Raw genomic sequence first — 15,277 nt, forward strand, 5'->3', positions numbered from 1 at the left:
AACTGCTTCGCCAGCCGGCCCGCAAACTGCTCCACAATATATCTTCAGGCTCCCCCACTACTTAACACAACACTCAGTGATTTCAGCGCTTAGGTGAATTCAGCTTATAATAGGGGAGCCCCAGTGCTGGTGCACTGTCAGCCCAAAGTGAGCTCAGCAGCCTGTAACTAGACTTCTAATGAAATCAAAATTAGCTCTGATATTCCACAGTGGAGAGAGGAGGAAGTGCAATTAGCATGTAAGGCCCTCACCAAGGGGCCCATGCCACCAAGTATTAATACTTGTCCCCAGCCTCTCTCCATTCACACAGTTTTGGAACCCATGACCCTTGCCTAGCGAGTGCTACTTAGATGATGGTGAATCCCTCCATCGTAACAAAAGGCCACGTACAGTTCCAAGCACAGTTCCCATAATCAGGGTAATAACAATTTATTCTTCCTGCCCCAATAACAGAGACACTGGGGATCCCACAGCAGCCAAAGTGACCATTTGGGCAGCTATGGTCTCATTCTAGGCGTGGTGGGTGTGCCTATGCAAATGAGATCGGCCCCTGAAATTCTTTTCCACAACTTGCCACACCTCACCACCAGATGTCAGGGTGGAGCTCATCCTGACACTGCTTACATAAGTAAGGTTCTAATATTGATGCAGTCCAACATCTGAAACCTGACTGAACACCGCAGAAAAGTATTTATCTTTGTCATTAAGGCTTTATAAAGTGCCAGTCTGGTCTGCGGACTAAGGGTCACTGGCATCAGCCATAAAACAAGGAAGACAATGGGGAGCCAAACAAAGGTCTGATAGAACAGCAGAGAAGAGCAAAAATTGTCTTATCTCTGAACAGTGTGGAGACTTGAAAGCTATGGTTGGAAGGGTGATATTGTTAGTGTTGTTTTGGTTTTGGTAGTACACCACTTTAAAACTATTGGCATAGTTCATGTTAGTAATAATGATAGTTGTACACTTTAGTCCAAATTAGTAACTATTACGACTGTGTCAATTATCCTCCATATCCTCCATGAGATTAAAAAAAACATGTAATCCTGGACGTATTCTAAATTCATTCTGAATTTCAATACTAGCTAGAGACTCAACATTTCCTACACATAGTAGGCTACAACCCCAACAGAACTAAAACAAATAAATACCTTAAAAGCAAAGGAAAAAACAGAATGATACACAAATCTTATGCACTCACATTATTTTAAATTATTTTATTTAATTTCCTTTGTATTGTAGTATAATTTTCACTTTAATTATTTTACCATTTTTAATTCATCCTATAATAATCTTTGCCATTTCTCCATTTGGGGCTTGTCTTCAGTAGAAAAATAGGTCACATTAGAACTTGACCCTGAGGAGTTCTGAAACTAACAAGACGTTAAACATAACTTTGCACTCAGAGTAGACAAGGACAAGTTACTTCTATGGTTCCAATTAAACCATGTTTCTGAAGTTAAACATGTTGCCCCTGCAAACACAGACTGCTGAATTGTGTTTAACATTGTGTTAGTTAACACAACTCCTCAAGGTCACGTTAAAACATGACCTAATTTGCTGGTGAAGAAAAGCCCATACCTTCCTAATCTGGAGGCCCATCTAATGCACTAGTCTGCAAAAACTTTAGTACTCTCAGAAAGTGAGAGGAGACCCATTGAAGTTTATAGGACTACTCAGATGTGTAAAGTTAAACATATGAGTAAGTCTTTGTAAGACTGGGAATAAGGTGCTCCCCATGCCCATTTTGCTCCCCATGCTGACTAGGTAAAATGTGTGGGAATCAAAAGCCCTTAGAGCTCATAACATAATTATTATAAATCAAACAAGGATCTCACAGGAATTGTGTACCAGACAGTCATTAACAACACAAATGGCCCAATCCTGTTCCCACTGAAGTCAATGACAAAACTTCCCACTGACTTCAATGGGAGCAAGATAAATCCCAAATGAAAATATGCTTGTTCATCCTAATGAAGTTAGAGTAAAACCCTTAACAGTTATAAGCTGGATGTGATTCTCAGTGATAGGGTTACACATACCTACTGCATGAAGAAAACAGACACCTAAACAAAGTGTAACATATTACATAAAAGTGGATGGGAATCTGGGAGGCAGTGACCATGAGTTGGTTGAGTTCAGGATCCTGACGCAGGGAAGAAAGGTAAGCAGCAGGATATGGACCCTGGACTTCAGGAAAGCAGACTTCGACTCCTTCAGGGAACGGATGGCCAGGATCCCCTGGGGGACTAACTTGAAGGGGAAAGGAGTCCAGGAGAGCTGGCTGTATTTCAAGGAATCCCTGTTGAGGTTACAGGGACAAACCATCCCGATGAGTCGAAAGAATAGTAAATATGGCAGGCGACCAGCTTGGCTTAATGGTGAAATCCTAGCGGATCTTAAACATAAAAAAGAAGCTTACAAGAAGTGGAAGGTTGGACATATGACCAGGGAAGAGTATAAAAATATTGCTCGGGCATGTAGGAATGTTATCAGGAGGGCCAAATCGCACCTGGAGCTGCAGCTAGCCAGAGATGTCAAGAGTAACAAGAAGGGTTTCTTCAGGTATGTTGGCAACAAGAAGAAAGCCAAGGAATGTGTGGGCCCCTTACTGAATGAGGGAGGCAACCTAGTGACAGAGGATGTGGAAAAAGCTAATGTACTCAATGCTTTTTTTGCCTCTGTTTTCACTAACAAGGTCAGCTCCCAGACTGCTGCGCTGGGCATCACAAAATGCGGAAGAGATGGCCAGCCCTCTGTGGAGATAGAGGCGGTTAGGGACTATTTAGAAAAGCTGGACGTGCACAAGTCCATGGGGCCGGACGAGTTGCATCCGAGAGTGCTGAAGGAATTGGCGGCTGTGATTGCAGAGCCACTGGCCATTATCTTTGAAAACTCATGGCGAACCGGGGGAGTCCCGGATGACTGGAAAAAGGCTAATGTAGTGCCAATCTTTTAAAAAGGGAAGAAGGAAGATCCTGGGAACTACAGGCCAGTCAGCCTCACCTCAGTCCCTGGAAAAATCATGGAGCAGGTCCTCAAAGAATCAATCCTGAAGCACTTGCATGAGAGGAAAGTGATCAGGAACAGCCAGCATGGATTCACCAAGGGAAGGTCATGCCTGACTAATCTAATCGCCTTTTATAATGAGATTACTGGTTCTGTGGATGAAGGGAAAGCAGTGGATGTATTGTTTCTTGACTTTAGCAAAGCTTTTGACACGGTCTCCCATAGTATTCTTGTCAGCAAGTTAAGGAAGTATGGGCTGGATGAATGCACTATAAGGTGGGTAGAAAGCTGGCTAAATTGTCGGGCTCAACGGGTAGTGATCAATGGCTCCATGTCTAGTTGGCAGCCGGTATCAAGTGGAGTGCCCCAAGGGTCGGTCCTGGGGCCGGTTTTATTCAATATCTTCATAAATGATCTGGAGGATGGTGTGGATTGCACTCTCAGCAAATTTGCGGATGATACTAAACTGGGAGGAGTGGTAGATATGCTGGAGGGGAGGGATAGGATACAGAAGGACCTAGACCAATTGGAAGTTTGGGCCAAAAGGAATCTGATGAGGTTCAATAAGGATAAGTGCAGGGTCCTGCACTTAGGACGGAAGAACCCAATGCACAGCTACAGACTAGGGACCGAATGGCTAGGCAGCAGTTCTGCGGAAAAGGACCTAGGGGTGACAGTGGACGAGAAGCTGGATATGAGTCAGCAGTGTGCCCTTGTTGCCAAGAAGGCCAATGGCATTTTGGGATGTATAAGTAGGGGCATAGCGAGCAGATCGAGGGACGTGATCGTTCCCCTCTATTCGACATTGGTGAGGCCTCATCTGGAGTACTGTGTCCAGTTTTGGGCCCCACACTTCAAGAAGGATGTGGATAAATTGGAGAGAGTCCAGCGAAGGGCAACAAAAATGATTAGGGGACTGGAACACATGAGTTATGAGGAGAGGCTGAGGGAGCTGGGATTGTTTAGCCTGCAGAAGAGAAGAATGAGGGGGGATTTGATAGCTGCTTTCAACTACCTGAAAGGGGGTTCCAAAGAGGATGGCTCTAGACTGTTCTCAATGGTAGCAGATGACAGAACGAGGAGTAATGGTCTCAAGTTGCAGTGGGGGAGGTTTAGATTGGATATTAGGAAAAACTTTTTCACTAAGAGGGTGGTGAAACACTGGAATGCGTTACCTCGGGAGGTGGTAGAATCTCCTTCCTTAGAGGTTTTTAAGGTCAGGCTTGACAAAGCCCTGGCTGGGATGATTTAACTGGGAATTGGTCCTGCTTTGAGCAGGGGGTTGGACTAGATGACCTTCTGGGGTCCCTTCCAACCCTGATATTCTATGATTCTATGATTCTATGATATTATACTTTTTACGGGTTTACAGTTCCATGATAAAACCTGTCACATTCTGTGAAAAAGACGGCAATGTTCACAGCATCTTGTAGCCTCATAAACTACTAAATATAGATTATAGATTGGTATCATAAACTATAGCTCATATGGATCATATAGACGAGAGGTGGGCAAACTACGGCCCGTGGGCCACATCCAGCCCGCAGGACCGTCCTGCCCAGCCCTTGAGCTCCCAACCGGGGAGGCTAGCCCCCGGCCCCTCCCCCGCTTTCCCCCCTCTCACACAGCCTCAGCTCGCCACACCGCGTTCTGGCCCGCCGCTCCAGGTGGGCAGTGTGGCGGCATGGCTGGCTCCAGCCAGGCGGCGGGCTGCAAACTCCTGCTGCTCTGAGCGGCATGGTAAGGGGGTGGGGAGCAGGAGGGTTGGATAAAGAGCAGGAAGTCCTGGGGGGCAGTCAGGGACAGGGAGCAGTGGGGGGTTGGATACGAGTGGGAGTCCTGGGGGGCCTGTCAGGGGACGGGGGTGTGAATAGGAGGTGGGGCAGTCAGGGGACAGGGAGCAGGGGGGGTTTGATAAGGGTTGGGGTCCCAGGGGCGGGGGTCCTGGGAGGGGGTGGTCAGGGGACAAGGAGCTGGGGGGTTGGATGCGTCGGGAGTTCTGAGGGGGGCAGGCAGGAGGCGGGAAGTGGGAGGGGGTGGATAGGGGGCGGGGCCCAGGCTGTTTGGGGAAGCACAGCCTTCCTTACCTGGCCCTCTACACAGTTTCGCAATCCCGATGTGGCCCTCGGGCCAAAAAGTTTGCGCACCCCTTATATAGACTGAGATTTAGGCACTCTACTTGTGTGTGTATGTCCAACTCTGTTTAGAAACCACAGCTAAAGAAGAGTTACATGCAGTCTTCTGGGATCTAATATTCCATATATATTCAGCAAAACTCCCACTGAATAACTGTATGGTTAAACTGCTAATTCAGCACAACAGGAACATGATTATATTATGTTTATTTAAATATTGAACAATTGTTAACGCCAATTAATGTTCTACTGTAGATAGGACTGGGTTACTTTATATGCCCATACAAACACACTTTTGTTCTTCTATGTACATTACTTTTTCTAAACATATCTCGAACCACTGTGTCATGCATTGGTTACCTGAATAAGGAGTGCAGATTGCCTCCCTAGTATGGACTAGAGGCAGTCAATGAATTCTGGGTCAGAATGTGGAGTAGCAGTTATGCAACCTATGCATGACACAGCATTTTCAGATAAATTCAGTAAAAGTATGACTCATAAAAAGAGAAGAACAGAACGGGTAGTTCACGTAATCGATCCTTGCTGATCCTAGAGATTCTGCAATATTTAAATAAATAGAACAATATCCTTCCCATTGTGCTGAATCAGTATATAGTCCATAAAAAATAAATTTGCTTCATACTCTTGTCTAATTTAAAACTATTTATTGTATATAGAAGGCAATACGAACTGAAACAGCTAGACATCCCTAACTTCCGCCAGGAGTTTGTCCACAAGAACTGTTGTAACTCAATGAAAACTGTGTCCATTTTGCTCAGCTGAAGAATATGAAAACTCACTTGGTAGAAGGCATTTCCCACTACATACGAAGTGTTTAAATGCATTTCTACATAATGTTTTAAATTAAAATAAGCATTTTCAAATTTAAATTTTCTAAACTAAAACAAAAATGTATAAGTGTTTTATCCACCAAAGAATTCTTACAATGCTCAGGTTTGGAGTCCACCAGTCCTTGCTCATGCAAAATCCCCAGTGTGTTGCCATAAATATTGCAGGGAAAATGTCTTCACTGAGAGCTAAAGTATGTTCATTTATACATAAGAATTAAGGGAGAAAATAACAAACAAACCAAATCATTCATTAAGGAAGAAAAGGTCTGTCTACTATCACTGTATATAGGACCTTAGTGTCGACCTCTATTCTTAAAAAAATAAAAAATAGACCTGATATTAAAATGGATCAACTATTGATGAAAATGAAGTTTTACATTCAGTAGTTGACTGGCTATAATACATATATGACCTGATACTACAAACACTTAGGCATCTCAGTAACTTTTCATACATAGAACTACTCACATGCATTAAGTTAACCACATGCACAAATATTTGCAGAATTGGAACCTTTTAAAAATATTCATCCATGCCCTTTCTATTGTGACATGTTTTTGCAAAGAATACAAAATTTGGGACTGACTTTGCAACCCTTAACCATATAACTTGAATAGTCCTATTAGTAGTCAAATACGAGTGGCAAAAACAGGCTTTTAAATATCGTCTATATTAAAGGTTTTCCATCATAGTTTTAAAATTAATTATAGAAAATTAATGTTTTAGTTATAGTGGTTTAAACACTTGAAGCGCCAATATATGGAGAACAGAGGGGAGTTCACAAAGAAATTCTCAAAGAAAAAGTTAAATTAATTATAGGAAAGAGTAAAATTAAAATTAAAAATCTAAGTAAGCCATCAAAAGCAGGAGAATTCTGGGTAAAAGAGATACTCTGAATGTATTTAGGACCAAACTTTCACCTAACTCAACACTGGTGGTTATAGCCTGGTGAAAATGCATCCTAACTTAATTTCTTATAATTTCTTACAAAGTAAATGTGCTCAAGAAGATGCAGTTGTAAGAACAGAAGATACCTATTTAGCTTTAAGATACATGCCTCTATTTTTTAACAAGTAACTGGACTGTGAGTTGTGGGTGAGCTAAGGAGGTGAAATTCTCATGCACATAGTCATACACCCTATGACGAGAGCAAGAATGCATTGCAGCCATATAGTCATTTCTCCAGTGTATGTGCTGCCTCTCTGACCCACCTGGAGTATCTCTGTGCTACAGACTTACATTAGTTGAACCTATGTCAATTAATTTATCCTGATGCAAGCTAATAAAAGTGCATCTACACTTAAAACACACATTAACGTGTAGCGAGGTTGCTGTCCCCCTGCCCCACACACACACACAAACAAATCTACATTGTCACTGCCATCAAGTGTGTTGGACACAGTAACTTCTGGGCATGCATCCCATGGTTCCCAGCACTGCTGCAAACTGCTCATTGCATTGGACATTTTGGAAGAAACTGTCCGCCCCTCTTCCATTAGAAATTATGGAAGTAAAGTTCCAAACCTCAGACTTCCACAATTCACCACCCCCTCCCAACAGTGCTGTGATTTGATGATGATCTGACGCACACCAGCTTCAGACAGAGCTTCAGGAGAGGCCTTTCTATTTTTAGTAGAGCTAGTGGATGCCATCTCTCATGATGGATGAAGAGCACCCTTTCTAGTGGCAGATCTAGACCCAGCCCCTAAAGGCAGAGTGCTATGGAGACATGGGATGGACAGCAATGGACTGAGAACTTCAGGATGAGGAAGGCTACTTTTCTGGTACTGCGTGAGGATCTCATCCTAGCTCTGAATATCATAACACAAGGTTTAGAAAGGCGATACCACTCCAGAAGTATATGCCCATTGTCCTTCGGAAACTGGCCCTACCTGAAAGTTAAAGGTCTGTTGGGAGCCAGATTACAGTTGGCGGGTCCACCATAGGCACTCTAGTAATAGTTGTTTGTAAGCCAATAACTGCTGTGCTGCCTGCATATGTGTTAAAGGTGGGTAATAATCCTTGAGATAACTGCAGGTTCTGAACAGCTGAGGTTTCCCAAATTGTGCCAGAGCCATAGATAACTCTTATGTGCCCATATCTCCATCCCCACCACTCACCAAGGAGCAAATGCTTATATCAACAGAAAGAGCTGTTGGCCCAGGTCCTCTGAGGTATTTAGATGCCTAACTCCCACTAATTTCAATGGGAATTAGGTACCTAAATATATCTGAGGATCTGGCCCATTGCTCCCTCATGATGCAGACCGTGGTAGACCACTGGGAGAAATTCAAAGATACACATGTTAGACACACCTGTAAAGTAATTCAGGATTGTTCAAGAGTGTGCAGACAGGTACATTGTTCCCACGAAATAATATGAACATGAATGGAGTCTTTGTTTCCACTATGATTCTGGGTAACCCTGTCTACCCTCTACTGACAAAAGTTATGAAGGTTTTGCCTGATGTGCAGTATCCTGGCCAAAGATGCCATGGTGCATTCAGGCCATTGGATTAATGTAAATACACATCCCATGGCTCCTCCTCTGTCCCCATCATTGTTCTTCACACTGACCCTCGTGGGACTAGTATGGAGGCATTTGCCAATTGCCACAGTTTCTCTCCCTTGTGAATATAACACCATTGTGCGGCCTAGTACTGGCCCTCTGAGCCACTCTTCCATTTATGCTATTTTTGTGGGGCCCACAAAAATGTAAGTGACCTTTTCCAGATCTGAAGTGGACTGAGGGCTTTGTTGACATCATAAATTATGTTTATACACAAACAATGACGTAACTGTGTGACAAACATCTTTGAGATTCTAAATATCTATTTTAAAATTGATTTTCCATCACCAGCAAAATTTACAAGAACAAAAATTATAGCTCTGATCCCTGAAGGAGCTAGACAATAAAAATCAGTGGGGAGAGAAGGGGGAGAGGGTTGCGACAGTGGAGGGAGCTTGAGCTAACAAATACTATTCCCCAAATTGTACTACATTATCACAGAGCAAAAAGATAAACAAAAAACTGATGTTAATTTCATACAACACAGGGGAAAAATCAATATTTGCTGAGTGGAAAAGGTCAAGATTAATGGAGAGAAATACTATTTTTAAACCTCTTAAGAGAATGTTATAGAGTGAAAAACATAAAGTGAAAATCTTTTTCATGGTATTTGGCAGTGCCCTTTTAAGGCTGACTCATTTTTGTGGGTGGGTATTGTTGTATATATTAAATGCAGAATCCACTGTTCTGAGTGAACTCAAATACAATGGCACAACTGTATGGCTTAAAAAGCAAAGGTCAGAATTCCTACCTCCTTTTGGTATAAGTCTAAATTTTAATATATTTAAAATTTTAATTTAATTTTGTTTAAAAAGTTGTTGTTTTTTAACATAATGATTTTGTGGTGATAATATTGGAAAGCTAAAACTAGGGTAGGATAAATCCAGGAATATATATTTGAGAATTAAACAAGATTTTGAATGATACTTTTAATATGTGCACTACAATTCCTGTTGGCTTCAGTGGAGTTTTACTTGAGAAAGGAGTACAGGATAAGATCCCATAATAGCCTGCCACAGTCTGTCTGTGTGAGGTAAGAATAATGCATGAAACTCCAGCAAAGAAAGTATGGAAACCTCAGCCCTATATACATCTTTGTGGACCAGTGGGTTTAAATAGTTTTCAGACCCATAAACCCAGATGTTTTGTTCACCCACACACACCTCATCCTTCTTTTGTGATACCATGGACTGGAGCCTGGACAACTAGCTTGGCTCCATTAGATGCAAGGCATTACAGAGTTTTCCTGCATGACTTCTTTGCCTCCCAGCCCACTGCTGTTACTCTGCATAGGCTTCAGAGTAACAGCCGTGTTAGTCCATACTCGCAAAAAGAAAAGCAGTACTTGTGGCACCTTAGAGACTAAGCAATTTATTTGAGCATGAGCTTTCGTGAGCTATAGCTCACTTCATCGGATGCATACCGTGGAAACTGCAGCAGACTTTATATACACACAGAGATCATAAAATAATACCTCCTCCCACCCCACTGTCCTGCTGGTAATAGCTTATCTAAAGTGATCATCAAATTGGGCCATTTCCAGCACAAATCCAGGTTTTCTCACCCTCCACCCCCCCACACACAAACTCACTCTCCTGCTGGTAATAGCCCATCCAAAGTGACAACTCTCTACACAATGTGCATGATAATCAAGGTGGGCCATTTCCTGCACAAATCCAGGTTCTCTCACCCCCTCACCCCCCTCCAAAAAACACACACACAAACTCACTATCCTGCTGGTAATAGCTCATCCAAAGTGACCACTCTCCCTACAATGTGCATGGTAATCAAAGTGGGCCATGTCCAGCACAAATCCAGGCTTTCTCACCCCACCCCACCCCTTTCCCCCACCCCCTTTTTTTTTTCCAGGGACACACACACACACACAAACTCACTCTCCTGCTGGCAATAGCTCATCCAAACTGACCACTGTCCAAGTTTAAATCCAAGTTTAACCAGAACGTCGGGGGGGGGGGGGGTAGGAAAAAACAAGGGGAAATAGGCTACCTTGCATAATGACTTAGCCACTCCCAGTCTCTATTTAAGCCTAAATTAATAGTATCCAATTTGCAAATGAATTCCAATTCAGCAGTTTCTCGCTGGAGTCTGAATTTGAAGGTTTTTTGTTTTAAGATAGCGACCTTCATGTCTGTGATTGCATGACCAGAGAGATTGAAGTGTTCTCCGACTGGTTTATGAATGTTATAATTCTTGACATCTGATTTGTGTCCATTTATTCTTTTACGTAGAGACTGTCCAGTTTGACCAATGTAAATGGCAGAGGGGCATTGCTGGCACATGATGGCATATATCACATTGGTGGATGTGCAGGTGAACGAGCCTCTGATAGTGTGGCTGATGTTATTAGGCCCTGTGATGGTGTCCCCTGAATAGATATGTGGGCACAGTTGGCAACGGGCTTTGTGGCAAGGATAAGTTCCTGGGTTAGTGGTTCTGATGTGTGGTATGTGGTTGTTGGTGAGTATTTGCTTCAGGTTGCGGGGCTGTCTGTAGGCAAGGACTGGCCTGTCTCCCAAGAGCTATTACCAGCAGGAGAGTGAGTTTGTGTGTGTATGGGGGTGGGGGGGTGAGAAAACCTGGATTTGTGCTGGAAATGGCCCACCTTGATTATCATGCACATTGTAGGGAGAGTGGTCACTTTGGATGAGCTATTACCAGCAGGATAGTGAGTTTGTGTGTGTGTTTTTTGGAGGGGGGTGAGGGGGTGAGAGAACCTGGATTTGTGCAGGAAATGGCCCACCTTGATTATCATGCACATTGTGTAGAGAGTTGTCACTTTGGATGGGCTATTACCAGCAGGAGAGTGAGTTTGTGTGTGGGGGGGTGGAGGGTGAGAAAACCTGGATTTGTGCTGGAAATGGCCCAACTTGATGATCACTTTAGATAAGCTATTACCAGCAGGACAGTGGGGTGGGAGGAGGTATTGTTTTATGATCTCTGTGTGTATATAAAGTCTGCTGCAGTTTCCACAGTATGCATCCGATGAAGTGAGCTGTAGCTCACGAAAGCTCATGCTCAAATAAATTGGTTAGCCTCTAAGGTGCCACAAGTACTCCTTTTCTTTCTGCATAGACTGGAACTCTCAAGGTCCTTTCAGGGCTGACATTTCTGATTCTATTCTATAGCCTTCCACAGCCCCTCAGCAGCATGTAGGATTTCACCTGATCTGCATTATGTGTTTAAAGGATTTTCATATTACTCTTATGCACTGATACAGTTAATATATGGAGCTGCTTATACAAACTGCTTTGACACAATATATTTCTTTTATAGGCCCTTTGGGAAATGTATGAAGTTACATTTTAAAACCAAGTGGATAGAAGTAACTTTTACAATGTTACTATGCATATAACTTACAATGTTTAGTTACAAAGCTATAAAATAAGTCACTGTGCTGAATATGTGCAATAGACAATTGTATTAAAAATGTTTTGTTTTGTTTTTTAAATATATCAAGAAGAATCAGTATGAATCCAGACCCTTCTAAATCACATATATTTTTAAAACAAGGGTTTTTTTCTAGTACATTACAGGAAGGGTTCTGCACTTGCCAAATTCTTCAGGTGGTTGCTGATTTTGCAAAGTAGTTTTTATGATGTTGTGACATTGCACCCCATAATGCTGTATGGAAATATGCTTATGAAAGTAAATATGACATAACTGGAATATGTTTTATGCTAGATAGGCCATGTAACATATCTCTGCAAAAGTTATGATCTACTGAATATATTCATCCTATTTGTATGCATGTATAATTTTTGTACTCAAAGTTATGAATATTAGCTGTGTACTTGTTTGAGTTTAAGTAGCCTTAGTAAGGCATTTGGTCAGCTTCTTTAAAAATGAATTTGCAAGTTAAGTGCCCAATCAAGAAACACTTAACAGACAACAGATCTTGGAAAACTCCAATCCACATAAGAAGTCTACCTGAGGACGTTCAAGGTAGCATGTGAACAATGGCTGCTACCTGTAAGTTCTGAGTCATGCATGGACATGTGACTTACCCATATGGCTCCAAAATTCCATTTTGTAGCTGGATTCTACACAGGGGGAGGGAGGGGTGTCCACCCACAAGAGACAGTCTATTTAAACCCCTGGAAGACCCCTCCATTTTGTCTTCAGCTGGCTCAAGAGATACCTTCTCCAGCCCCAAAGGATACCTGAAAGAAACTGGAACAAAGGACAGTAACCACTTGGGTGTGAGTGATCACTGGACCCAGACTAGAAGGAGACTAGTCTATAAAAGAAGCTTACTAGAACATCTCTGACGGTGAGATTTCATCTGTAATCACTTTATTACTGTATTAGGTTTAGACTTGCATGTTTTATTTTATTTTGTTTGGTAATTTACTTTGTTCTGTCCGTTATTAATTGGAACCACTTAAATCCTACTTTTTGTATTTAATAAAATCATTTTTTACTTATTAATTAACCCAGAGTATGTATTAATGCTTGGGGGTGAGGGGCGGGGAAGGGGGGGCAAACAGCTGTGCATATCTATCAGTGTTATAGAGGGTGAACAATTTATGAGTTTACCCTGTATAAGCTTTAATACAGGGTAAAAAGGATTTATTTGGGGTTTGAACCCCATTGGGAGCTGGGCATCTGAGTGTTAAAGACAGGAACACTTCTTAAGCTGTTTTCAGTTAAGCCTGCAGCTGTTGAGGGACGTGGTTCAGACCTGGGTCCGTGTTTGTTATAGGCTAGCGTATCTGACTCAAACTGGCAAGGTTCTGGAGTCCCAAGCTGGCAGGGAAAAAGGGTTAGAAGTAGTCTCAGCACAACAGTTGGCAGTTCCCCTCGTCACAGATATATTTATTTATCAGGATTTATACAAGCATTAAGGCTGCTTACTCACATGCTACAAGCACCCTTCACATAACTTTAAAATACATCAAATCACAGGTTTTATTTTATATTGAATACCTAAAGAACAAATCCCACTTTCGGATGCAGACAGGTAACCCATGTGAACACTTGTGGGTATGCAGGCCATTCAGCTGGACAGTGCTGTTTTTCTATCGTTTGCCCTCTGTCCAGTACAGAGACAAAATGGGACATGGTTTTGACTGGTATCATGCACAGCAGACAGCATTTTGAAGAGCACATCACTCCACGCCTCACCAGCATGACTTCCCCTGTGCCATCATGCTGGCAGAGGCAGGGGTCACACCAGCAGGGGTCAGATCATGTCAGCAGTGGCACAGTTACATCACGAGCGGCAGAGTCATGCTGATGGGAAAAGTCACAGATGCGAGGACACACCGGCAGGGTCAGATCGTTCCTGGAAGCCCTGAAATGTCCAGGTCCCGTATTCTGGGGATGTGTTAGTGGCCACCCTGCCTGTGGCACATTTGCCTTGATCAGCCCTTTGCTGGGCACTGAGCATCTCTTTCCAAGGCGCCAAACTTCCCAGCCTCATTTGCCTGAGGGCCACATTTGACAACCGAACTCACATGTGGTTTTAAAGGGCTGTGGTGGCCGAGCTGGGCCAGTGCCCATGGCTAGCACCAAACCTTGTAAGAAGAGTGTCAGCAGATCGCCCCCTGATCTCTCCCCAGCCACCATTTGGTGCCTTCCTTCCGTTCCTTGCCAACATACAAACAGGGCAGCTCCGGGAGGCTGCTGGCAAACCTGCTGCGCACCCCTGGCCCCAGCACTGGGTCACCAGGCTATCCCCCAGCCAGCGGCACCGTGTGCGGGTCTGTACCCGCAGCCCGTGCACCCCTTGCCCTGGTTCAGACCCGAACAGAGGGAAGGGACAAGGCAGCACGGGCGGGGGGCCGGCCCTGGCAGCGCGGGCACGTGAACAGCGCGTGAGGGGCCGCCGGGGACGGCTGCTCGCGCAGGCTCCTGCCTGCCGGGCCCTGGCGCTGATTGGCGGCTCCCCCCGTAGCGGGGGAAAGGGGAACTGACTAACGCGCGTCACACAGCCGGGGAGGCGGAGCCAGCGAACGTCTCTTATCTCAGTTACTGCAGCTATGGAAAATTTTTAGAATCTTTGCCCCGCGCTCTGACAGAAAGGCCCCGCCCTCTTCCTCCTCTTCAACCCCCGCCTCTGCCTGCTCTAGAACTTTCGGCGCCTCTGCGCGGGCAGGTTGGAAGCGAGCGGTCGGCTCGCGCCGCCGGGCTGAGGCCCGGAGCCTGGCGCCGGGTCTCGAGGCGCCGACTGCCCGAGCTGCTCGCGCCGTCCCGCCGGGGAGAGCCCCTCAGCCACGGTGGGGCGCGGGCGGCCACGGAAGAGCAGCGCCCCTGAATTTAGCGGTTGCCCCTTTTAAATCCGTGCGCCCCGTGCCCCTGGGGGCAGAGATCGGGCCCCCCCCTCAGTCCCGGCCCGCGTGGGGCCAGGTGTGCGCTGAGTTCCGGGCCGCTGGGCGTGGCGCCCGCCGGGGGGAGTCCCCATTGCAACCGTGACAAGGGAAGCGGGGGGGGGGGCAACACAGCCCGGGCAGTGGCCGCACAGATCGGACGCACGCAGCGAGCCCGGCCAGCGCATTACACACACACCCACCCCCGGCTCTCCACCCCACAGACCCTCCGCACACGCACCTGCGCCCCTCCCTAGAGAGGCCACAGCAGGGGGCTCCATCAGGCTGCACACGAACACCGCACCGGGCCGCCCGCTCCGCAACATGCGCGCACCCACCCCCTCCAGCTCCGGCCTACGCGCACGGCCGCCGGCAGGAAGCAATTGGA

At 45.0% G+C, this 15,277-nt stretch overlaps 1 long non-coding RNA gene across 2 annotated transcripts in view; it reads right to left on the reverse strand.

The window, feature by feature from the left end:
• The window catches only part of LOC140905188 (uncharacterized), a 94,416-nt gene extending 79,184 nt beyond the window's left edge, over positions 1-15,232 (reverse strand). For both annotated transcript variants that reach the window (XR_012156785.1, XR_012156784.1), the window contains exons 1-2: positions 15,131-15,232; positions 12,586-12,751 (exon numbers count right to left, since the gene is read on the reverse strand). This is a non-coding gene — a long non-coding RNA (uncharacterized LOC140905188). The remainder of the gene's footprint in view (positions 1-12,585; positions 12,752-15,130) is intronic.
• Between the last annotated feature and the right edge of the window lie 45 nt (positions 15,233-15,277).

This window comes from Lepidochelys kempii, chromosome 1 (assembly GCF_965140285.1).
Source record: "Lepidochelys kempii isolate rLepKem1 chromosome 1, rLepKem1.hap1, whole genome shotgun sequence".
Lineage (NCBI taxonomy): Eukaryota > Metazoa > Chordata > Testudines > Cheloniidae > Lepidochelys > Lepidochelys kempii.